Below are 26,384 nucleotides of genomic sequence, written 5' to 3'. Positions count from 1 at the left end.
CTGAGCTGTGAACGCACGAGAAGCAGAGAAATGGAGAGCACTGGGGCCCGAGATGGAGCAGAGAAGGAGACGAATATTTCTTCTGGAACATGGTGATTCTCTATTTCATTTAACTCCCTTCCTTTGAGGGTCAGTTGGTGAATGTAAAAGCTGGTAAGTTTCTCCTCGTCTGGGATCCGAAGGCGTGCGTGGCAACGAAAAATTGAGAATCAAGATTGCCCTTTGCTTCCAGTGAAAACTTTGTCACGCTTGAGAGCTCGAAATTTAGGCTTGCGTGTATCTACAGCGGTCGCGATGCGTTTTCACGCGTGCAAAAACGCACGCCACTCACTGTAGCTATTTAACAACAGCGAAAACCCCAAGCGTCCTTGATCGCACCGCGAAGTAAACATTGAAAGAAAGAAGCTCATGAAGGGATGTGAACACTTCCTCGCAGCAAGATGGCGAACTAATTTCAATTCTAGCTTCACGAAGAAGCTTGTGTGAAACCTTCGTGGGCTTCCACAGTTCTGGACGCCGAGTTCCTAATTGCTTTTCTCGGCTGTCCTGAAAGTCGCAGCACATGAAGTCAGATGCGCGTAACCTCCTCGGTTTCGTTTTTTTTTTCTGTGCGCGTGTGCCAAGATGGTAGCGAAGACTGGCAAGAAGATAAAATTAGCTCGGAGAAGTACAAGAAAAATAGCACTACGTACATTGTTTTTAAGCAGTATTTTCTTCCCGCAACATGTTGTGGATCAGCCTTTTCGTACCTTGTCCAGCGCGATTTATTTGCTACTAATACATATAGAACATTTCCTCTTCCTTAAACCAAATAAAAACACTTTAGAAAAATGAGAAATTGAAGTCAAGGTTCGTGTATGTGGTACGACAGCGTGATTTTTATGTCTGTTTCTATTCACTTTAACGTACCCATTCAGCACTCGGCGATCACAATTAATGCTGCCTTATTTTCTGGTAAATATAAGCCGACAGCGTGAATTTTATGTTCCCATATATTTATTTTAACATGCTATTTTGACACTCAGCGATCACATTGCATGCTGGCTTATATTTACCAGAATATATGTACAACCGGCAATATTGCCGGAGGCAAGCGAACATAAAATTCACGCTGTCGTAACATCCACACGAACCTTGACATGAACTTCTCATTTTTTTAAACGTTTTTCTTCTATAAGCACGATGACGTTTTTGTTCTATAAGCAATATACTACACAGCTTGAGCTTTCTCTATCGTAATTCTTGACTTTACCGGTCAACGCACGTTTAGGAGCAGTGAGAATTTTTTTTGCCTACCGCAGTTCCTGCTGCGTTTTCGATGGTGCAAGCAACAAGAAAAAGAAAACGATATGCCGACGAGTTGCGTCGCGGTTGGATGTGCTGAAAGGCATAAGAAAGGTAGAATAAGTTTTTATTGGTTTCCGCTTGACGAGGACCATGGCAATAAACGTGCTGCAGCCGTGAAACGGGTGCACTGGTCTCCGATGCAGGCTCATCGGTCTCGTGCGCTGCTGATTGGCTGCGCTAACTTCGTATTCAGAAACGCTACTTGAACTTGACTCGAAACCGCCTTCAAGGCAGCGTGTTCGCAACGCGTTTGTGCTGCATTGAAGTCGGTGGCAAGTCAAGATCAAATCAAGCAGCGTGTCTGAATATGGGGGTAAAGCTCTTGAAGTAATCACTGGCAGGATACACAGATTGTGACGGCGAGTCGTGTCTCACATCGTTTTGTTTGTTGGCGCACATCGTAGCCCTCAGTGCTTATAGCGCGGGGCATAGAGTCAGGCTTTCCCACCAGAAATTGTGAGCGGAAGTTACGTGCGGACGTCGCTATAACTTTACCCACAATTTTTACGTCCGCCTGCCTGTGTTTACAAACATGTAATGGGTGTATAACACCGCACAATATGACTTTACCTTGACTTTACCGGTCAACGCCCGTTTAGGAGCAGTGAGAATTTTTTGTTTGTCTTGCGCGTAGACTACGTTCTAATATTTCTATTTTGATTAACCTTGACAATGCTGTTCAAGGTAGAGTAGACTCTCAGAAACCACCCGAGCCATTTGCAACTCAATCTGCTGCGAAATGAGGCTCACTGACTGTCCTTACTCACAACGCACTTGTACATGTAGTTGTAACGAATAATCGCATTTGATCTATTTTTTGAGCGTTATTTTCACTATAAATTATTTTAAATATTGTTACAGTGGGTTCAATCTAGTGAATCAACAGCATCCACAACAACAACTGAAGGGTGAAGAAAGAACGATGCGCAGTACCAGCATGCTTCTTCTTGTTTGGGCAATACATCCACCCTATTATCGTTTGGAGCCAGTCAGTTGGGTGCGGGCCTCGGTGCTATTCTGTCAGCACTACATAAATTCATTCAGGCAACCGGAAGGATACGCTACTAGTGGTACTGCCAGATATATCCAATTCTTTGTCCCCCTTCTTCATTCTTGCTAATTTTTTATATATTCTGGTTTATCGAATTCTTCTGCACTTTTTCACGTTTTTTTTTTCAAAGAAACATTATTGTTGTCCTTATCTAATTTCAAAAAATATCTATTCTAAGATACAGTGTGGCCAATCCTCCTTGTGGGTATGAGCCAAGATCTTTGTCACGGACTGCCATTTTTGCAACCCGGCGTCACGGCAATTAACGGGCGCCGTACTACCCAGCTGACCGGCGCTAACTGCGGGCGCATGAAGGAGAGCCGGGAAGTGCAGAATGGGGTGTTCTTCTTCAAACGTCGCCGCCGACGTTTCATCCTTCGTACCGACGGCGGCGTCTGCAGGGTCGTGGAAGGCCGCGATGTAACCCGAACAAGGTTTATACTACGGGACGCACCGGCTGAGAGCCAAACAATCTGACCGTTCCCACGGGAAAACTTCTGGTGGCCAAGCCGTATGACAGCCCCAACAGGTTTTCACTCTCGCTAGTTGAGGGCCCTCTCCTAGTTAAAAAGAGGTAGGGGCAATATGTTTTTTGGGGCGGAGTTTCAAACAATGAAACGCGCATGATTGGACCCATGTAGAGGTCTCTTGTACCCAAGGAAGAAAGCGAGGAGACACGAGGGGGATTTAGGCACGGGATTTTGCCCTGATAGGTAGTCTAGTCGCTGACCAACATGGTTTACAAACAGGTCAACAAGTATCTCTTCTAGAAGTTTTTAGTGTGGCTCTGTATCGGCTGGCCACCAAAACTTAGCCGTTCGCCTAGTTGTGACGCGATATTATTGTCAGAAACGTAGACATCGGGACTTCGCTTCGAGTTAGCTCAACCTGCCCGAGGTCACCTGCAAGCACTAGCCTCCCGGAGCCACCAGCGTTGCAACACCGCCGACATCGCAGTCGTGCAGAACTCTCTTCGACTTCTCGCATCCGATCGTCGGGGACGCAATGCTGCCGGTCATCACACGTATGCCTTCACCTGTTTATATATTCGAACTTTCTCCTCCGTAGTTCTATTGTTGTTAGTTTGTGTAGTTTGTAATAGTTCTCTCTCGTAAGCTGATTTATTGTTTTTATGTATTTTTTGTTGTATCAAGTGTTGATGTATTTTGTTAGTTGTATTGAAGTGTTGTACTAAATCCCGTGTGCAGAAATATCACTAGAGTAAAGTTTGTTTTGTTTTCTCACGTCTCTGATCTCTTCACTGTCTCTGCTTGTGTGCGGAACGAACTAACCTGCTGTCATTCCCCTCACCGACTTCGCGCTGGCGACGCTAGAGTGGCAGCTTGCAACAATCTTCTTGGCGACAAGACAAGGCAAGGTGTACAAGACCACAAACAAGCATGCGCTTGCAGTCTGTCTCGTGTAAATAAACCTCGGTTCAACCTCTTTTATAAGTCTCGTAACAGGGTGGTCAAGTTTGGGGTACCCTGAATTTCTAACAACGGTATTTGCATCACTTGGCACTCGTTGGAGGCGTCACCTGGCAAGACTACCACCAACCTTAACCAGACAGATAAATGCCTCTGGAATCCGAAATCCTGAGAACGATGGCTTCTTGGCATCCTTAAAAGGCGCTGCCGAAAATCCGAGGGACTGGGTAGGAAGACATGGACGAGTTGTTGAAGCAATACAAGCAAGCGAAAAAACTTGACAGCTTGGACTCCGACGTTCCGATATCGTATGTCGTGCTCTCCATTATCAGCACTGCCCTTCTGTGGTAAGACAATCACGAAGATACGCTGACCGCGTGGGAAACATTTGCAGACGAATTGATGAAGTGCTTCGGAAAGGCCACAACAAAAAAGAAGTGGGCTGAACGGACTCTGTCTTATAGGGCTCAGATGTCCGGTGAGATTTGCAGCACTTACATAGAGGAGCTCCTAAAGCCTTCTAAACTTGTGAACACCAGTATGTCTAAAGAAAACAAAGTTGGCTATCTTCTCAAAGGGACAGCGGAGGATGTGAACCAGTTCTTGATCTCCAAAGAGAGCTTATTATCTCTGGCCGACGTGATGAAGCACTGCCACACCTTCTAAGCGTTGAAGATGCGTGATATAGCGCCGAATATTGACCACTTGGCTAACGGGTACACTGTATACATATAGCTAGCATCGATACTAACCCCCCATCTGGCCTTTCAGCAGAAATACAACACTTACGGGAAGAGCTGCTCCGGTACTATGAAATAAACCATTGCAGCACTAATGACTATAATCCTGAGGCAACTAGCCTGGCCTACGTTCTGTCTCATCGTCACCATCTGCCAACGCGCCGAAGATGGACAACTTCCGAGCTGTGCTTTGGTCCGAGCCGGGAGACCAGCTTCTTTTCGCCAACGAGCAACAGTGACGGAACACCTATACCCCGCAGCGGCTCCGGACTACATACCCGACTACAACTGGATACAGTTATTGCAATATTGAGGGCCGATATCCGATGCGAACTAACGTAAATGAAGGGTTCGAGCAGCATCGCGCATTACGGCCTCCTTATGTGTGCTATAAGTGCGGCGTTCCAGGCCACATTTCAAGATTTTGTGACCGTCGAAGCGACTGCGAGACGCGGCCTCACACATTTTTTTAATATTCTAACAATCAAATGATGGCCAACTTCCAGTCAGCAATTTCACCAAGGCAACTTCCGGAACTCGTCACCAGCCTCCAACCAAAACTTCATGCCAGCGACGGCCCCACGTACTCCGCGGTCGCCGTTGCCGGGGGGTCGCCTCTGGTCACTACCACCGGAAAACTAGGCAGTGCGACCAATAGGGGTGATGCTATGGATACAGTGCGCTGCCAACCGATATACCTCCGTCAGCCTTTATGTTGAAAAACAAAGTTCATGTGCGTGTTGTCAATGTTCCTACTATGGCTCCTGTAGATACTGGGGCAACAATTTCTGTGATGAGTCATGATGTTAAAACTCTACTGGGACAAAAATTTATGTTTTCGAGGAACAAAATGTAGTAGTTTTGTAGCGTTATTTTGATACATTGTGCGCAGTTGAAGTTTGCACTAAAAATGTTTGTTTGTGCAGCAAAATACTTACCACTTAATCCACCCGTTTCGTCCATCTGTGCGCACGATGTTATTTTAGGCATATATTTCTTGCGGGAGTCTGGCGCTACAGTTCTCTATCAAAGTGAGGAGCTTTCGATACACCAAGAGCCCATGACCGGAACCGTGGAGAATTTGCCGCGTCAAAAAAAGTGCCTTCTTCATTGCCCAGCATGTACGGGCACGTTCTAGCAACTTGCTCTAGTACAGCTCTTACTACATTTGACGCCGCAACAGAACCTCTACACTCAGCTTGCATGAAGAACGTGTTGGTGTTCTATTGCTTAGTGTCGGTAGTTGAAGGGTGATCTGGATTCTGGAAGGATTCGTCCTCTGCGGACGAATCTTTCCGTTTGAGCCTTTTGGACTCGAAACTCCTCCAGATAGTGAGCAAGTTTCTTACCACGAGTGAGAGCCTCACGTTACTGGCCGTTTTATTCTAGCACTCACAAGTATTTCAGTTCTCACAAAACAATATGACATCTCTGATTCCAGCGTCTCGAATAAAAACCGGATCAGCACACCCTCTATGACAGAAGCCGTACCGAGTGTCATCGAGTGAACGTAAATTAATTAGAGAGTTTTCGAACTGGGGCCCCAAATCATTTTGCATCTGCACACTTCGGGTTAAGCAGGAGGGCAGAGTTTTCGAATAGCGACTCTGGTGCTTTTGACACTACCCTATTCTATGTCACTCTAGTCTTGGTCGCGAGACGTCACTTTAATGTTTGCCGTCACGTTTGTCTGACGCAAAGCTTTTGGGGCAGCCTTTGGGGCTCCTGCTAAATTTGAGAAATAGCGTCCTCAACGCAAAACCCAAATGCGGTTTGGGTTTTGCGCATGCACCATGGCCTCGATGCTATTTCTTTGGAGCCCCAAGCGTTTGGGGCCCCTATTGCAGGTTTCCCTATAAGTGAGCAAGTCAAAACATTGTTCCAAAAGTGAGTGATTCAGGTTTATGTATGTCCTTGTGCTACACCTGTCACTCTCAATAAAAAGAAGGACGGCGGTTGGCAATTTTATGTTGATTACCGCCAGCTCATTAGCATTACCAAGAAAGATGCTAATCCGCTTCCACACCCATAAAATGCATTGAATTGTCTTCATTCGGCTTTCTTCTTTTATTCCGTCGACTTGAGATTCAGCTATAGACAAATCTTATTGCACAGCGATGATAAATAAGACTGTGTTCGTAACACCCGATGGGCTTTTTGAATTCAACGTTATGCCAGTCAGCTTGTGCAACGCACCCACTACCTTCGAACGATTTATGAACACCATTTAAGCGGGCGTTTCAAATAGGAGATATTTATGTGCTAACTCGATGATGTTGTTATCTTCGGATGAACATTTCAGGAACACAATGAGCGTCTTGGCATTGCGCTATGTGGCATACAAAAGGCTTGTCTTGTACCAAACTTCAATAAGTGTCATTTTGGTGAGCGCCAAGCCTTTGGGTTGGGGCATCTCGTGCACAAAGACGGCGTGACACCCAAACCAGCAAAGACTCAATTTCTTGAAGAATTTGAGCCACCGCAATCTGTAAAAATCTCTGGAGTGTCTTGGGCCTGTGCTCCTGTTTGAGGTGATTTATTTCTTAGTTCGCTGAAGCACTTATCTCTTAACAAGCTTCCTGCACAAGAACGCCCCAGTCGAGTGTACGCCAAAATGTTCAGCTTCCTTTCGGCAGCTAAAGTCCTTGCTGACGTCACAGCCGATACTTCGACACTTCAGTTCCACCGTGCAAATAGAGATCCACACAGCTGCATGTGGCCTCGGTCTTAGTGCTGTGTTGGGTCAATTTTGGGGTAGCATTGATTACGTCATCGCCTACGCAAGTCAGTCAATAAGTAAACCCTAGCGTAACTACACGGTAACTGCATAAGATAGCCTCGCTGTTATTTTTGCTGTTGAGTGGCTTCGGTCATATCTATACACACGTCAGCTTACGATTGTCACCGACCATCACTCTCTGCGCTGGCTCTTCAATCTCCAGGACTCGTCAGGACATCTTCCGCGAAGGGCTCTGCGTCTGTAAGAGTACAAATTCACAGTCTCGTACAACAACGGGCGACGAAATGGTGATACTGATTGTCTTTCCAGACTCACCCTCCGTACCACGGAATGTGGTGCTGATAGGTTCGAACAGGTAGTCTCAACCGTACAAGATTTTCCAGATGTCGTAACAATAACGTGATGGCAGCGTGAGGATCAAACTCTAGAACTGCTCTTCGCGGCTGCAAAAGCCTTTAACTGGCTGTTTTGTATACGGGATGGACTGCTACATAAATATTTCTCCGCTACCGGTGCGCGTTATTTTCTTGCGGTGCCAGAAGCTTTACGCTCTCGTTCTAAGCTCTACGATCATTCAGATGCCGCTCATTTAGGATCTAAACTAGCACTATATTGCTGCAAAGAAAGCTTTACTTGCCCCAAAGGCACAGGGCAACAGACACATACGTAGCCAGTCGCACCTAGTGTCAACATCACAAGATACCTACCAACGTCCTCTCATGTTGTCCAACGCCTATTGCACTCCCCAGCTCACCTTCCGAAGAAGATGCATCGACCTGATAGGGCCGTTTCTAAGTTCATCCAAAGGCAACTAGTGGATTATAGCGCGCGCTGGTTACCTCACTTGGGGCGCTATGCAGAATCGGACAAGTTTTCTTAAACTCGGCATCTTCCCGAGCTCAAGCGATACCCCCTTATGACCAATCCAACAGTACTAAAAATTGAAATCCACCCTTCAGTGGGCTTCGTTTCATTGCTTACGATGGAACCAGTCATCGCGTTAAGGACGGTAGACTAAGTTGGGCGGTGTTCTCAAACCAGATGCATCTTCTTTCATTTATTTGTCTTTCCAATGAGTGCAGAAGTGCACCCATGCAATAAAGGTGTCAGAAACACTTCGTGATGATATTTTTAGAGGAACGGTGTATTTATATTTGAAACATTTCATGCCTGCAATAAGCCTGTTTTAGAATAATCCGCACGATGGCCTCTGGGATCAGCACCAGCTGAGCGTCCTACGAAATCACGAACACAGCTAAACCCGAGGCCACATGTTAATCATCATGGTCTGCCTGTACGCACCGTGGGCTGTACATTCTAGCGCGCTGCTCGGCTGGTGCGCGTCGTCTTTGTTGTCTTTGCCCGCTAGCACCCGAGCACGTCCGGCCGGCTAATTAGCCATTTTGATGGACGGTGTACATGGCAAGTTGACCGAGGACATGCCATGAACAAGCTAATTACACCAAGTCAGGGGAAGGACGAGGTAATTAAGCTACATCATAAAAAGACCGCGATAATGAAGCCACGTAAATCTAGAACCGGGCCAACTACAGCATGCTAGTTGATGAGCTAACTAAACTATTCTAAATAACGCGACATTAATCATGAGCAGGCTAAGTAAAACCTCGGTAATTAGCCCTTACTAATAGGATCCTGCTAATAAGAATTACGTTTCGTAGTTCAATACTGTTCATGGCCTCGGTAAGTGCACCCGAGATAATTGCCTTTTAATTGAAGGCCTATCACTTAAGACAACACAGCACAGTGTAATGACCATTAAGCCTCAGCCAACTGAGGCTTAATGGTCATTAAGCCATTAAGCCTCAGCAAACCGCATCAGTTCCACTGATGCGGTTTGCACTTGAAAAGTTGCAAGTTGCACCACCATCTTGAAAAGTTGCAAGGAGCTAGGTTACTACAAACTCCTGTGTGGCTTCAGCCTTGCACAAGTAGTGTAAGCTCACCAAAATATTTTATATGCAAAGAAGCTGCCATTTAGCGTTCCCCGAATGAAACGCTTGACCTTCACACCACCATCATAGTCAAGAGTTGAACTCGCGCCCTCTCAGAATCAACGAGTTCGTATCCGATTTCACGTGTCTATAAGTTTGACTGACAAACGCCCGCGGCGAAGATTGGGTACGCCCACCACGTTTGCTTTTACCGAGGACCAGTTCTCATGCCACAACGCCAGCGAGCGGCAGGATTCCTCTATCAGCTTTATTGCGCACACTATGCACACGCACGCAGAAGCGAATGAAATATCCCCACACGGCTACAGTGTCTAGAAATATACTGCCTAGTGAGATGGCCCCGCAGCTGATGACTGCCGGCGGCGCCCGCATGGTGCGCTGCTGTGCGAGTGGGTGCATTTGCGTTCAATCCTTGCGCTCTGCAAGTGCTGCGAAGCTTTCTGGAGGCTGAGCTGCGCGAGGCCAACTAATATTTTCCTGCATTTTCGGGGTGTTTTGTAGCGTTAGCTACACTGGCCTCGCTGAGCCAATTTCGCGCGGCACTGGTCTGCGCATGCGCAATGATACTCCGCCGCCGCCGAGCGCGGTTCGCCGCCGGTGTGCGCGCAATTCGATGCGCTGCGCACACGATCAGTGGTGTCATGCACCGGAGCCGGCACCTCCCTCGCACTCGGCCGTGGCCGCTCGTGACTCGCCGCCGCCGGTGTGCGCTTTCCAGAGGAGTGCCCTCATAGCCTTGGTAGACATATGGACGCCGACGCGCGCGCCTTCCCTGTGCAGTCGCCATCTGTCACTGCGCTAGAGCCGCTTGATAGCACCTCTGACTGGCGTTTGCCACTGTGGTATAGCCATGGAGAAGGAGATGCAAATGCTCCTCAATTGTGCAGTAGAGCGGAGAAGCTTAACTCATCGGATCCCGAAGTAGTTGCCCGGCAAAACAAATTTACATGTGCCACATAATACGTATACCGTGTGTGTGTCATTGGAACAGCTCTAAGCATGATATCTGGAAAGCTAAGAATAATCAGCTGAACCTTTGCTAACGCTACGTATATCCTGGCATTGTTGAGCTAAACCACTGCCATTTTTTACATAATGCTTCATTGTATAAGAACTACTCGATTGCTTTCACAGTACTAGCGCTTTGCAATACTAAATAAAAATCATTTCATGGCATACATTTCGTCATCTGTTACTGCCCGCAAAAAAAAAACGGCAGATCTCACGTAACTTGGAAATAAATGCTATGCAACGTGACCCTGTTGTACTTTTTTATTAGGTGAAACATTATGAAGTGGCGCTAAATATATGCGACAAGTTGGATAGTCAACACTGGAACCAGCATTGGCATTTCGCGAACATTTGGCTGTACTTGCAAAGTATTTTGAAGACCTGGCGTGGCTCTGTTGTAGAATACTTGGTTTCCAAGCAGAATGCTTGTTTTCGATTCCTCCGCTAGAACACAAACGTTTATTATTTCCATTCGTAGAGTCAACGCTGCCACTGCCAGCTTAACGCTCACGCGTTATAAAAGAAGATGTGGCGAGAAGAGCTTCATGGCGTACGTGACGGGATTGTGAAGTTATTCTTGTCGAGACTAGCAAGCCATATTCATCAAACCATCTTACCCGCCCACACTAATTTTGGTTTACCCTAAGTTAAGGGGTGATCATGAGGGCACTCAGACGTAGGCGATTCGATAGATAGATAGATAGATAGATATATAGATAGATAGGTAGATAGATAGATAGGTGATAGATAGATAGATAGATAGATAGATAGATAGATAGATAGATAGATAGATAGATAGATAGACGGATGGACTGATGGACAGACAACGAACAGACAGACAGACGGACGGACAGACACACAGACGGGTGGATGGATGACTGGACAGACGGACGAACAGAAAGACGGGCAGACAAATAGATAGATAGACAGACAGATAGATATACAGATAGATAGATAGAAAGATAGATACAGATATAAAGATAGATAGATAGATAGATAGATAGATAGACGGACGGACAGATAGCTAGATAGACAGATAGATAGACAGACAGATAAATATATACAGATAGATAGATATATAGATACATAGAGATAGGCAAACTGATAGACAGATAGATACAGATAGACAGACAGAAAAATAGATAGAGATAGATAGATATATAGATACATAGAGATAGAGAGACAGACTGATAGACAGATAGATACAGATAGATAGACAGACAGACGCACGGACAGACGAATGGACAAATGGACGGATGGCAGGACAGACGGACGGACGGATGGACAGATAGACGGGCAGACAGACAGACGGACGGACAGACAGACGGATAGATAGATAGATAGATAGATAGATAGATAGATAGATAGATAGATAGATAGATAGATAGATAGAGATAAATACAGATAGATAGACAGACAGGTAGATACAGATAGATAGACAGACAGATAGATAAATAGATAGATAGATAGATAGATAGATATACAGATAGACAGACAGACTGATAAAGAGATAGATAGATAGATAGATAGATAGATAGATAGATAGATAGATAGATAGATAGATAGATAGATAGATAGATAGATAGATAGATAGATACTAAGGTTGGTTGCAGTACGCAAAGTAAATAATTTTAAAAACTATTGAGAGTATAACTACCAGAGTTATTTTTAAAAATGTGCTTTGTTCTTGAGAGCAAGAATTACCACAAAAGATCGAAAAACCATTCGCTCTTAGCCTGCATTTCACTAGGATTTGAGTGAAAACAAAGAATGATAACATGCATGCCAATGAACAATCTGACGCTCGCCGCATATAATACTCAAAACGTTGTCGGAAAGGAACTCCGACGTTGAAATGTGAGAAAAACTGTGTGAATGAAATTTGACAGGGTATTTTATTTTTTTAGATAAATATTGATATTTGAAATTATGCCTAAACGGTGATTTTGTTCCCGACACCATTTACTTTAATCCGAAAAGATAGTTCGATCGAGTCGCTCTCAGAATGCTTATATCACACGACAGCCTTCGGATTAAGCCTTCTGTCTGCCCTCTTGATCCTACTTTTTCATTCAGGAAACCACGCTGGATCCGTTAGTGCGGGGAACAAGACACCTTTTTCTTGTTCGACCAATAACTTCTTTGACACAGCGGAACAATAGACCTCCTTTCTTTGCATTGCTGCTTAGCTTTTAACATCTCAAAGTGTTGCAGTGTACATATGGCGTCGCCGAACTTCACAGTCAATCAGATGGCAGCTGTCACACACTGATTTTAAACGTGGCGAGGCTCCGGCAGCAACAGGACGAGAGGAATTTCACCCGTTTGTGCACCCTCTCGACACACAGCGCCGCTTGTGGCATTCGAGTGCAGTCATCACATGCGGGGCCACTCTCTCTGGTACGTAATGCGCGCACTCAGCACACTAGGTGGTATATTTCTAGACACTGTAACGCGGCTACGGTGTCTCGCAGTCAATTTCACCACGCTCATGACGTATCCAATCACAGCCGTGTTGGTGCAATGATGCGAGCGCCCCTGGTGACCACCTGTCCTAATATGTCTGCAATATTTGATAGAAGCGAAACTAACAGTGCGTAGTGATACGTGTGCATCTTTGCTGCCTTCGAGAATGGAAATTTCCTTGCTGCAGGTAGAACGAAAAACCTGTCCGGAAGAGGGTATACGTTTACAAACACGCCTGGGGGAGGCGCGTGTTCAGTTGGCAAAAAAATAGCGCGACAATCGCGCTGACATCACTGCACTACTAATATGTTGAGTGAGTGGCGCCGCTGACGTGGTCGCACGCGGTGTTTCTTTGACAACCACCTCAAATGTGCCACATGCGTTTCCAACGACACGCGCGTTCGTGTAGCCATTTTTGTGAACGCTGCTATCACGTGCTCCGCACTGTCTTCACGCCACAGCCGCCGCAAGCGATCTCGGGGCAAACTAGGCTGCCCGACAAACTCGGGCCATCCTGAATTGCAGCCTTGGTTTTGCGAGACCGCAGCACTATACCCTCTGCAACTGCAGGCGACGTATCACAGTTCATTCTGCATAACATAATACTTCGTCATAGTCCTCTCATGTGATAATTTGTTATCGTGGTCATCGTAGTCAGGCTGAAGTGGTCGAAGAACTTCAGCGTCTGCGCGCCTCCAATCTGCGACAATCAACCTCTTATTACCTTGAGACCAATGACTTCACTGAGCGCATCAATCGAACACTTGTGAGCATGATACCTATGTATACGTAAGCTCGAACCAGAAGATGTGGGACAAAGTGCTTCCGTTCATCTCATTCGCCTATAGACAAATTCCACTTGAAACACATCATGAAGTGGTGGTGGCGCTAATGTCGGGCGTTTGGTTTCACTTGGTAGGCAAAAGCGGCGGCGCCTACCGCAGCTTTTTTTTTGTGTGTGTGTTTTTGCTGGCGCATGCGCTGTTTGTGGCCGTGCAAAGAAGAAAGAGTGTTGTACCGGCAAACTTTCTCGGTGATTTTCACGGGAAGGCATAAGAAAAACGGACCAGGTCTTTTTTTATCTTTTTTTAGTTCTCTATTGACGAAAACCATTGCCGATACCACAGCTGTGAAACGCGAGAACTTGTCTTCGATGCCACCTTACCGGTTATGTTTTGAAGCGGCTTACCCATAAAAAGCGATTAGCTCTCTCAAGCATTAGAATAAGCCATGAAATTGTGTTTTCTTTTTAAATAAGCCATGGAGGAGTATCGAGCACGTTTGCCTCAAAGCCCGTTAACGTTCTGGATAGCACTGCAATATGCGAAGCATTTTTCACGGTAGCCTTTGTTGATATAACCGCAAAAGTCTTCGACACGTCAAAATGATATCGCCATACTGGCGTGAACTAAAGGTGTCATTCGGTCATCGAGCCAACGAACGAGCATCTGTTTCTTTCTGCGTGGGGACGGTTCATTAAAGCAACAGCGAACGAAAGGATGACTTAGGCTATGCTTTTTTCTGATTATATGCGGCTGCAATGACAAACCTGACATAAGTGTATCGGAGAGGGCTGTTCTGATTCAGGTGTGCTTCACTAGATTTTCACGTCTGTGTGAATTCACACAAAAAACATCACGCGGGAAACTTGCTCAGTCGTACGCATTTTGCGGCGTTGGCTTGAGCATACGAATTGAGCCGTGGACCTTACGACGAAGTGTATTTCTGCCGAACGCTGCCTAATTCGTTTGGTGTTTTTGTGTGAATTTACGCTCTATCCGAGGATCATCGCTCTCCTGCGGGCAGTGATGGATCCAGGCCCCACCGTACGCCATCCGGACTTGGCGTCACCTTCGATGTCAACCTCAAGGAAACGCAACAGCCGGGAGGACGACAGCACCAGTTACAGCACTGAACTGTACACGGTGAGTAGTGAAGACAGCGACGATGATTTCATTCCTGCAGTGAAGCGTAAAGCTAAAAGAAGAATGGTCAGCGCGTCTTCGCCAGCTAGCGTCTCTACCGTGAAGGCGGCGTGCAGTTCTGAACGCCATACCATACTTTTTGTTCCTGTCGACTCTTCGATCAACCTGAAGAACATGAACAGGCAAGTGATATCAGCGCGTCTCGAAGCTATTGTGCGTAATGAGATAAAGGATATTAGACTCAACCCACGGAAGAATATCTTGGCCTTAGACGTTGAGCACCCGGCTGCGCTACATACCCTGCGAACTGTCACGGAGCTTGGAGGAATCTATCTCAGAACTTAAATTTCGCAGGATAGTGACACAACGACAGGCGTCATTTATGACGTTGATGTTTCCATACCGAACGCAGACCTTCCTGTTATGATAAAGCCAGCTACGGGGGCAACGGACGTATTGCAAGTATGCCGGCTTGCCAAATCCCGTTGCATCAAGGTGACCTTCAGAGGTGATTGGATCCCATTACATGTAAAGGATGGTCATTTTCGTCACGTTGTCCGACCATACATCCCAAGACCACTACAGTGCCACAACTCATGTTAGTGCTGTGTGCAACAACAAGCAAGCATGCCCACGTTGTGCCGGACCCCACAAAGCAGAGGCTTGCCAAGCAACTCTCCTAAAATGCAGCAACTGCAACGGGAACCATGAGACCTCGTCCATAGACTGCCCAGTACTGAAGAAAGAGAGGAGCATTTTGAGACAAATGGTTAAATACGGATCCTCACGAAAGGAAGCGGTAACGGTTGTTCAACGACGGCGTTCCCGTCACCGGCGGTGCTCGAAGAAAAGAAAAAGCAGTCCTGTGCCGAAGGTGCCTTCACTAACTCCGCCACCGCCGCCACCACCACCGCCACGACCACAGAGACCTCCCCCGCCCCCGCCACCAGGTGGGGTACGTCCAGAGGTGCCGGAAGACACTGTGGCGCTACAGAGAACATCCGGCATTGACTGGCCCACTTTACCGCGGGTACACGTGTCTACGGAACCACAATATCGACAGTTAACAACGAATATGCCCCCAGCAGGCAGTCTGTCCGCCCAAGAGGTACAAGTCTTTTCTGTATTGAGGTCGTTCATAAGTGTTATTCGCCCTCTATTGGATAGTCTACAGATCCCTGCCGCTAAATGCACGCTGCAAATCTTGGATACACTAGAACCAGTTCTTGCCGGACTTCAGTAACAAGATGGCGCACCATAGACCGCATCAGTCTTTCCGAGAAAAAGTCAAGCGTGCTGCCATAATTCAGTGGAACGCAAGAGATCTACAGCCAAAAATGCCTGAGTTCAGACAATTCATTTCCAAAAATAGGTTTCCCATCATCATCATTTGTGAGCCGCATTTTTCAAAAATACTTCGTCTGTCGGGCTATGAATCGTTCGTTTCTTCATCGTGCATTGAGCGAAGTCAAGTTGCTGTGTACATCCGTAAAGAACTCACTTACGTTCTCCAAAGAGTAGAGTCTCACAATATAAATCACTACGTGTGTCTATATGTTAAAAAGAAGTTGTCGTTTACGCGGATAGGCGCACATATAGCGCCGTCAGGTCGACTAGATCAACAGATATTGAATGGTATATTTGCAACGACTCCAGCCCCTTGGATATTGATGGGTGACTTCCACGCCCATCATCCATTGTGGGGAAGCATCAGGACAAATCAAAAAGGCACGGACCTAGTTGATCTCCCATCAGAGCACGGGCTTCAGGTGCTGAACGACGCAGCCCTACTTATCAAATCAAAAATCAAAATCAAAATCTTTATTTCAGTTTGCACATACAAACATACAAACTCCAAGGAGTAACTTACAGCAGTTACCTGGACTTGACATTAGTGTCGCATAGCATTGTCACGAAAGTCCAATAGTTCACAGATATTGGAACACATGGCAGCGACCATATCCCCCCGTACGTGACAGTAAGAGGTTTGGACGATTCTCCTTCCCCTGGACATTCAAGACTTATTGACTGGGAAGAGTTTCAGATATCAGTGGAGAGCAAGTGCATGCACGAACCACCGGAATCCATTGAAGAAGTGATTAGTTGTGCAATGGAGACTTCCATGAAGATATGTTCGAAAGAATCGAGACGCACGGCACTCGACCAAGAGTTGGAACCACTTCGAGCGGTCCGCCGACGTGCCGAAAGACGATACAGACGCACAAAATGTATCTTTGACCTCAGAGAATCCATACGCATTCAGAAAAAAATCCAGCGTCGAATGCACAAACTTTATGAACAACGGTGGAAGAATTTTTGTGACTCGCTTGACCCTCGAAAGCCCTTGTCTCCCGTATGGAGGACTCTTCGAGGTATTCACTCGCATCCGCAACAGCGCCACCCTTCGCCACTCTGGCGCTACATTAATGTCGCTCACAGCTTGATGTTTCTGGGGAATTTTGCGCAAAGATCGCCGGCGACATCACTATACCGATCGATCTATTGCCACAGGATGTTCCAGTCGCACGAGATCAGCAAATGGAGGTTGCATTCACCATGGAAGAACTTCATGCGGCATTGAACACATGCAGACGCTCATCGTCCCCAGGTCCGGATGGAGTGACTTATACTGCCCTACGTCACCAAGGCCCGAAGGCACAGCGCTGTCTCCTGGACATTTTCAATAAGTCTTGGCATGATGGAATGGTGCCTGATGAGTGGAAGTGTAGTCGCCTGGTGCCTTTGCTGAAGCCCGGAAAGTCTCCATTCGATTTGGCATCATACCGGCCTATAGCACTAGCAAGCTGCGTTGGCAAGGTCATGGAGAGGATGCTGCTTACACGCATAGAATGGTACCGGGAACATTAAAACATCTATTCTGATGCTATGGCTGGTTTTCGACGAGGTCTGTCCTCAGTTGATAGCGTTATTGACTTAGTGACCTCTGTTTAGCATCAGAAAGCTCAGAAGCGCCTGTCGGTAGCTCTGTTCTTAGACGTGAAGGGTGCCTATGACAACGTGACCCACGAGGCTGTTCTCAATGCTCTTGAAGCAGCTGAACTTGGAGGTCATGTATTTCGATGGGTAAGAAGCTACCTCACAAAGATATCCATGTTCGTTTTAACTGAAGATGGGTCTACGAATAAGTATTTCACAAGTCGTGGGGTGCCACAAGGTGGTGTTTTGAGTCCAACACTTTTCAACCAGGTTCTCGTGGGGCTCACCGAAATGCTGCCACAGACGGCTTATATATCTCTCTACGCTGACAATATCTGCATTTGGGCGTCCGGCGTGACACGGCCTCAAGTGCGCGCAAGAATACAGAAAGCGGCAACAATGACATCGACATACCTTCGTCAGCAAGGTTTGACTATCACCACAGAAAAATGCGCAGCGGTGGCGTTTACACGCAAACCGATGTCTTTCTACTCATTGTGCATCGATGGCAGATCAATCCCATATAAGAGCACTCATAGATTCTTAGGCGTCATCGTAGATTGTGACCTAACCTGGAGCCCGAATGTCACATATCTGAAAAAAAAAGCTCATTGGCATTGAGAATGTATTCAAGTTCATCGCCGGAAAATCATGGGGCCCATCCGTGCACTCCATGTTGCAGCTGTACACAGCCCTCTTTCTCGGAACTCTCCGGTACAGCCTTCCTGTCCTGTCCAACACGTGCAAGACTAACATCCGTGCACTGCCAAGCGTTCAAGCCCAAGCACTTCGGACATGCCTTGGCCTTCCAAGATGCTCATCGACAGTGTCAACTATTGTTATTGCACAAGAACAACCGGTCACAACACACATCATTGTCGAGACGCTGAGAGCGCACATTCGGCATTTATCACGGCTACCGTCACATCAATTAGCGTGTTTGACAGCTCGGAGGCCCCATTCTTCGTACTGCGGTATCGTGAGAAAACATCAGGGCATACTACCGCCTGGCTTCAAACTTGCGATGCATCCAGCAACTGCTCCATGGATTCTTCGTCAACCTGACGTGCGCTTATCAGTTCCTGGAATCTTTGAGAAGGCACGCATGTCAACGCTAGCCCTGAAGCAATTGACTTTGCGTCTGTTGGACGAAAGGTACTTCGACCGCATACATGTTTACACCGATGGCTCCACTGATTTCAACAGCTCCACAGGAGCAGTGGTTGTTCCATCTAAAATGTGTCGCTTCAGTGCAAGTTTTCTCACACCACGACGTCGACAGCAGCAGAGTTCGCAGCACTTCAAGGTGCAGTGAAGTACATTGTTTGCCAGCAACCTAACCAATGGGCCATCTTTTGCGACTCCAGGTCAGCCTTACAGTCATTACGGTTTGTTATGCAGCACGGGTTACATGAACAATCAGTATATCAGATAAGGCACGACTACCACGAAGCGCTCGCGCAAGGTCACGATATTGTATTTCAGTGGTTGCCGAGTCATTGCGGAATCATCGGCAATGACCGCGCGGATGAAGCTGCTCGATCGGCTCATGACCTAGACCAGCGCACGCCCATACCACTCTTGAGAACGGACGCTGCAAGGCTACTACAATCACTTGCTCACCGTATATCTCTCCTACAATGGAATACGCAGGGTTTCTCCAACACGCACCTGTTTTCGATCGACCCAAACTTGCAACTTCGTTTGCCATCCGGGCTCCCACGATGCGCTGAAACTTTAATGTGTCGCATGAGGTTGGGCGTGGCATTTACGAATTCGTACTCTCGTCTCCTTGGAATGGCGAGCACTTCGGCATGCAAGATCTGCGCCTGCGAGGAAACGCTTGAGCACATTCTATGTCATTGCCCAGCATACCAGACCGAACGACGTATTATGGAAGCCAAGCTTTGTCAGCTGGATTCATGGCCGATTACAGAAGAGAAGATCCTGGGACCTTGGCCGACGGCTTCCCATACGCGCAAAGCCACGAAAGCCCTCTTGTACTTTTTAAGGACCACCAAACTTCACGACCGCTTGTGAAAGAACTGTGCGTTGCCGTACTGTGCAGTCTCGAGCTGACTATTTATGCTTCTCTTTCTTACTCCTCTTCTTTTCTGTCTCTTTCCGTTCTATTATTCTCCTTTTCCCCCACCCCAAGTGTAGGGTAGCCAACCGAGCCAAGCTTGGTTATTAACCTCCCTGCTTCTCCTCTCTATTTATCTCTCTCTCTGGTCTTACAAGTACGTAACCTTATTGTCCAAAGCATGTTGTTGAAGCATTATCGCAAGTGAATTGCCGATGAAAGTATCGCCGAAGTTGCTCTGGTCATTTGCATGAATAACTTCTCCGGTACAATATTATATGCGATGATTTACTGCAACGATTCATGGCCACATATTTTTACACCGCGCACTTGCATATTGTATTGTAGAGCCTCTTGGTGAACTGGGTCAGTCCTTGCATTAGTACAAATTAAAGTGTGCACGTGTGGTGTAGGTTGCAGCAACGACAATGACATTTCGCAAATGAGCTACACTGCCGCAGTTGAAATACCTCATATGTTTTGGTGAGGTTCTCAAAGCTAGAGCTACACGTCAACATAGCTCATTTGTTCATTTCAGAACCCATCTACAGCCACTGCACCTTCCTCTGTTGCTGCCGCCGCTTGTAAACATGCGAGAGGCGTCTTGATTCGCTGTTCTAGATGGCAGCTTGCGCACCTGCTGCGCTCGTCGTCATGTTTTCATAGAGGCTGGTGTGGTGCTTTCCGCTGGGACGACTGGGCGGAGCCAATGCACCGTGACGTCACTAAGCGCCTACCATGTTTACAAACAAGGCATAGGTCTATATACGAATTCCACTGACGATACATCACGAAAATCCAGTTGCGCTGTCGTAAGGCGTTTGGTTTCGCTTGGTGTAGGGAAAAGATGCTCTGCCTACCGCAGTTCCTGCTGCGTTTTCGATGGTGCAAGCAACAAGAAAAAGAAAACGATATGCCGACGAGCTGCGTCGCGGTTGGATGTGCTGAAAGGCAAAAGAAAGGTAGAATAGGTTTTTATCGGTTTCCGCTTGACGAGGACCATCGCAATAAATGTGCTGCAGCCGAGAAATGGGTGCACTAGTCCCCGATGCGGGCTCATCGGTTGCGTGCGCTGCTGACCGGCTGCGCTAACCCCCGTATTCAGAAACGCTACTTGAACTTGACTTGAAACCGCCTTCAAGGCAGCGCGTTCGCAACGCGTTTGTGCTGCATTGAAGTCGCTGGCAAGTCAAGATCAAATCAAGCAGCGTGTCTGAATATGGGGGTAGGGCTCTTGAAGTAATCACTGGCAGAATACACAGATTGTGACGGCGAGTCGTGCCTCACATCATTTAGTTTGTTGGCGCACATCACAGCCCTCAGTGCTTATAGCGCGGAGCATAGAGTCAGGCTTTCCCGCCAGAAATTGTGAGCGGAAGTTACGTGCGGATGACGCTATAACTTTACGCACAATTTTTACGTCCGCCTACCTGTGTTTACAAACATGTAATGGATGTATAACACCGCACAATATGAGGCCACTGGATGCAGCCCATTCTTCCTTCTTTACTCTCGTCCAGCCAGGTACACCGTGGATACAATACTTACTTTCTCTAGTCATCGCGACGCTTGTATCCCGGAAATACTATGCCGGGTGGAGGAAGCTCAGCGACTCACTATAGATTGCCAACTCTGGCTTCTCTAAAATCGTTTAAATCATGATACGATCACAGACACCGCCAAGCAACAAAGGAACCTTCCGACTTAGTGTGGATATTAACTCCTCTTCGTAAATGCGGACTGTGCCAGAAACTACTCGCCGAATATGTTGAACCGTTTGTCATAACTGAGCGTCTTGGTGAGGTAAATTACCGAATTGCAAGCCTCACTGCTAATTAGAGAAAGTCATCCAAGACCAAAGTTAAGCCTGTAGTTACGCATGAATTACTCATGTAGCTGGGCAGCGACTGCCCAGCTGATTTCTCACCCGGAGGGCTTCGTCTGCAAGGGGAGAAATGTTACAGTGGTTTCAATCAAGTGAACGAACAGTAGAACAACAGCAGAAGGGCGAAAAAAAGAACGACGCACAACACCGGCACGCACTTGCCGTTCGTCCCCTATAAATAAATCTCGGTTTAACTTCGTTAATTAGTCTCGTAACAGTATATTAAAGTAACACTAATTTGGACTCAATGCTCAGATTAGCATAACACTATTTTTTCAAGATAGAATAGGAAAAGTAATGCTATTGACGTAAAGTAGGTCATAGTAACTCTAACGATTTTAGTCAATAGACTCAGATATGTTTCTATTGTCTATGTTTATAATCGTGGCGCAAGCATACGTCATAGAAGATTGAAAGTGCTCGAGGAAGGTTGGGGGCTTTCTCCATGGTGTTGGGCGCTTTGTCCATGGTGTACTCTTTTGCGCAGACGCCCACACTGCTTGGCGGATTCACGAAATGCTTTGGAGCAAACGCACTTCCTCCTGAAAAATAAATATCCGCAATTTTATTTATTTTGTTTAGGTTACTAGTGGCTGAACATGAACATATTGCTGTGAATTTAAACTTTTACTATCGACAGACGCGTATAACTTGTCCTCACTCAACGCCTCAAAAGGACACATTTTAGCCGCTGCCATGTGAACGCCAAAAAAAAAAGCAGAGTACAATTCTTATTACTCCTTCCGGCGAGTCAGGGCCCCTCACATACACGACTCTCCTTGAAGAGACACATGAACTGTCTTATGGGCCCCACGACTATCCTAAAAGAGTATAATTATCTACAAAGAGAAATGACACCTATTTTAAAAAGTCATACAAGGTGGCAAATGAGGAGTCTCAAGAAAGAATAAATTGACCGTTTTCTGCTTATATGCGGTTGGACACATTTGTCTCTTCCTCGCTCGTTGTACACTAGGATATATGCAGACAGCCCGTGTTAATGCCTACACTGACGCTGTATAGCCGAGCCGACAACATGCACCACTGGGTACATGTAACAAGACACGACTTAACGGTGGTGTGGCTTAGACAACCCAGGTTACCGCGTATGCGTCACCGCGGGCTAGGTTTTAAACCAGACAACTTCGTCTCTTGGTATATGTGCTAATACATATGTGTGTCTGTGTATGTCCTCACTCTCGGCCAATATTTCAGAATAGATGCGCAACTGCCAGGCGGTGGTTATGAACCCGTAAAGTAATTTTATTGGTGTGTGGGGTTTAACGACCCAAATTCATCATATGATTATGAGAGATGCCGTAGTTGAGGGCTCCGAAAAGTTTGGCCAGCTGGGGTTCCTTACATGCACCCAAATCAGAGCACGCAGAAAATCAGCCTACAGAATTTTCGCCTCCATTGAAAATGAAGCCGCTGCTGCCGAGATTCAATCCTGTGGCTTGCGGGTCAGCCGCCGAGTGCCTTAACCACTAGACCACCACGGTGGGGCCGTAAATTAATTTAGACACGTGTTGTTGCTATTGGGCGCGAGGCCCAACACTGGAGGTGCGAGCACTGCAATCGCTGTGACGTCCATAGCTGGATCACGTGATCTCGCCTCACCTTGACGAAGGAAAGCTGGCGTTTGGGTGCACTGTTTTTTAACAGCAACTTCGCGTTGTTTTCAATTTTGAACAGGATTCTATCGCTCTGACTTCATCTGTGTGGAATTATGCAGACTACACAATGCGGCAAGTTGCAGTAAATGTTACCGGTGGCGTCCCACAGTGCGGTACGTACGCAATGCCGCTGTCGCGGCCAGTTGCAGTGCCACTGTCACCCTGTCTTTTTTGTTGTTGTTATTTCGAGCTTCGGAAGCCTCGTTCACGGTGGAAAATGAATGTGCAAAAAGTTTGAATATGTATGTTCTCAAATTGGACTCTGAATGAACGGAATCAATATATATAGCCACGAAGTCCTGTTCCTTTCTATTGTTTTCGTTATTTTTAACCTATTACGGTCTATTTCGTGGCCAGTTGCTTCTGCGTGTTCGGCCACCGCGCTCGACGAAACTTTTTTTAAACCATATATCTGCGGCTCTAATCGTTGCTAAAGGTTACTTTCCTCGCCATGGTAATTTTTACCGTAGTCTGCGCCACCGCCATCCTCCTCCCCAAGCGTCCATCCCCTGTGTGTACCCATCCACGCGAGTTTCCACCCGCCAGTGGCGTAGCCAGATAGTGGTACAGAAAGTCCGTGCCCCCCCCGCCCCTGAAATTTTCCCATGGTATATAGCACACATATAACGGTTGCCCACACCTGCCGGCCCGGCCCCCATTTCCAGTCAATGTGGTGCCCCCTCCGAAACAAAAAATTATACCAACGCACCTCCCGTCCGTGACTTCAGCTTACTGAGTTTCTTTATTATAGATTACGCCTGTAGAATGGGCCCATGGTCACTGTCACTCCCTCCTAATGTTGTTTTGATCTACAGGCCAAAACGTGGTCAGTTTCAAAAACTTCTTCGTCTTTCAAGAGCTGCCGTGAAATATCACACAGCTTGTGAATTATATTGAAAAAAGGAGAACAAACCTGGACACAGGCAATTTTACTAAAACAGTAAATTGGCGTTTATATCACAGTACGCATGACTTCCCAGCCTGCTCAAGAGCGTAAAACAATGCCACTGGCTGGTCGCATGTTTGAAATCATGATTTATCCTATTGAAAAAGCTCTGGAACTGAATCAATCATTCATAATTTTCACCCATGCATGGCTAGATGGTGATCGAATATTCAACTCGTTACTAGTGTAGAAATTTCGCGCAATAACTATTAGGCTCGTGCCGCAGAGAAAAGTTACAACTCTGAATGAGGCAGACGAGAGCGTGATTCTCACGTTTGCCCGCATTCATAACAGAAAGGTTGCGGCTGTAAGAATACTATGTTGCTTCCCACAAAGCGAGAAATCCGCTTGCGCTGTGCTTCGTATGTTTATGGGTGCTAAACATAAGTGTAATTTTCGCATATCCTTGTCATGTCAACCACCGCCTATCTTGGGATACAAATGTACAATCACTGAAGTAGCGTGGTTGCGCGCACTTCTTGTTGCAAAGTTTCTTTACCGTTAATGCCTATTTTATCCTTCAACGCAACACGGAATGAGTCACCTTTTACAGAGGCAGCGTGCTCGGCCACCGTGTTTTTTTTTTCATTTAGGTGGTCTTAGGAGACGATGCCGGCTGTCAGGCATTTTGAGAAGCGTAACATTTTCCCTATGCAGTGATTTAGTACTTCGTACAGTCAGGGAAAAGCTGCAGCAGTGTTTTCCTGATTTCGTCGAGCCAAGAACAAGAATAACAATAAAAAAAGAAGAGGCGAAAGTGGCTGCGGGCTGTGCGCGATAGGGTAGTGGAGCTGTCCAACCACGTAAGTCACAGGGATGCCTCCGCATGGTGGTGCCACGGTATGTCCTCACGCCCAATACGGGGCTCTTGCGACGAAACTTGCTCCTACCACCCGTTTATCTGTATGTGGAAGAAAAAGGACAATATCAGAGTTATCAGAAGCAAAGAAAAGTAAAAAAAAAACTTCATTGTAAACGCAAATTGGAGGGACAGCATTACGCTCTCTTTGAATGAAACGTTTCGCTCCACAACCAAAAACTACTACATCAAAGCATAGCAGCAATACTGCAAGGTATGAGTGTTCGTGTAAACAACCTATGCTTGCGTTAAGAACACCGCTGAAGTGTGCATACGACCAAGAGTAATTAAAGGCACGATAAAAAGAATACTGGGTTATTTTTTGAATTGTGAAACCAAGGAAGCTACGCACCCGAGAAGTCACAAATGTCCGGTGCCCCGTCAAGTTGTGCTCAAAACTATGGCAAGTTCGCAGTTAAGCGCAAGGAAAATGACACCTGGATTAGTGAAAAGTACTAACCGGCTTTTCACCATACTTGCAATAGTAAAAAAAAACAAGAGTTTTTGTGCAGTATCAATAAATAGGCGAGACATATGAGAGATAATAAGGGGAATGAAGCATTGCATAAGGTTTCGCCGCTGCATATAGAATGGACGTGGCTAGCCATGAGAGCAAAAAAACAAAAAAAAATAGATACAGCAAGCGGGTTATGGAAAAAATAAGCGGTGGCATAAGAAAGACAATGCAAAAGAGGCGAGTAGTAAATGAGGTCATGGCGAGTGGAATGCTGCTGTTGAAATATTTGGGCTTCACTTATATCGGTGAAACACTGAGCGGTTCATCGAGAAGAAGAGCACGAACGAGCGGTTAGTTGCGTGGATCGTTGACCGGGCTCAATTTTCCCGTTGAAAACCGAGAGGGAATCGAAGGTCGAATGGTCATTCCTCTATAGGGCAACTTCGCCTAGAGTTTCTATGCATGATCTAGTTATATGTGCCTCTTCTTAATGCGGATGCACTATCTGCTGTTTATTCAAACGTGACCCTTTCTGCAAGATGAATCGAGAAAACTTGTCGCCTCGCCCATGAGTTCCGAACTAGGTCGCATGCTGGATGGTTTGCATTTCCATTCTCAACATACGCGTCTTTTTTTTTTTTTCTTCCTCTAGTACACACACTGTCGATTGCTTGCGTTTGGCGCTGAATTGTGAAGCATTAAGCGGAGGCAGTTTACACGTGGATGGCCTTGCACAAACTGCCGGAAGTGTGGCCTTTTTATGCAGCGCTGACTCCGGCTGGTATCTCGAGTTGCCACTTGACTGGTTCTACGACGTTTCAAACCGAGTACACCACTATTGAGCCCCACAGCTTCATA

General features: G+C 46.5%; 1 protein-coding gene and 1 long non-coding RNA gene across 2 annotated transcripts in view; one reads left to right on the top strand and one right to left on the bottom strand.

The window, feature by feature from the left end:
• The window catches only part of LOC119161154 (RYamide receptor), a 425,715-nt gene that overhangs the window by 99,352 nt on the left and 299,979 nt on the right, over positions 1 to 26,384 (top strand). The gene's annotated exons all lie outside the window — the stretch shown is intronic.
• The window catches only part of LOC142776336 (uncharacterized), a 65,209-nt gene continuing 63,705 nt past the window's right edge, over positions 24,881 to 26,384 (bottom strand). The window contains exon 5 of the long non-coding RNA XR_012887463.1: positions 24,881 to 25,111. This is a non-coding gene — a long non-coding RNA (uncharacterized LOC142776336). The remainder of the gene's footprint in view (positions 25,112 to 26,384) is intronic.

The sequence above is a fragment of the Rhipicephalus microplus genome, chromosome X (genome assembly GCF_043290135.1).
Source record: "Rhipicephalus microplus isolate Deutch F79 chromosome X, USDA_Rmic, whole genome shotgun sequence".
NCBI classification, from domain to species: Eukaryota; Metazoa; Arthropoda; class Arachnida; order Ixodida; family Ixodidae; genus Rhipicephalus; species Rhipicephalus microplus.
Note: the sequence above shows the minus strand (reverse complement) of the source record. Positions and strands in the feature narration are given on the sequence as shown.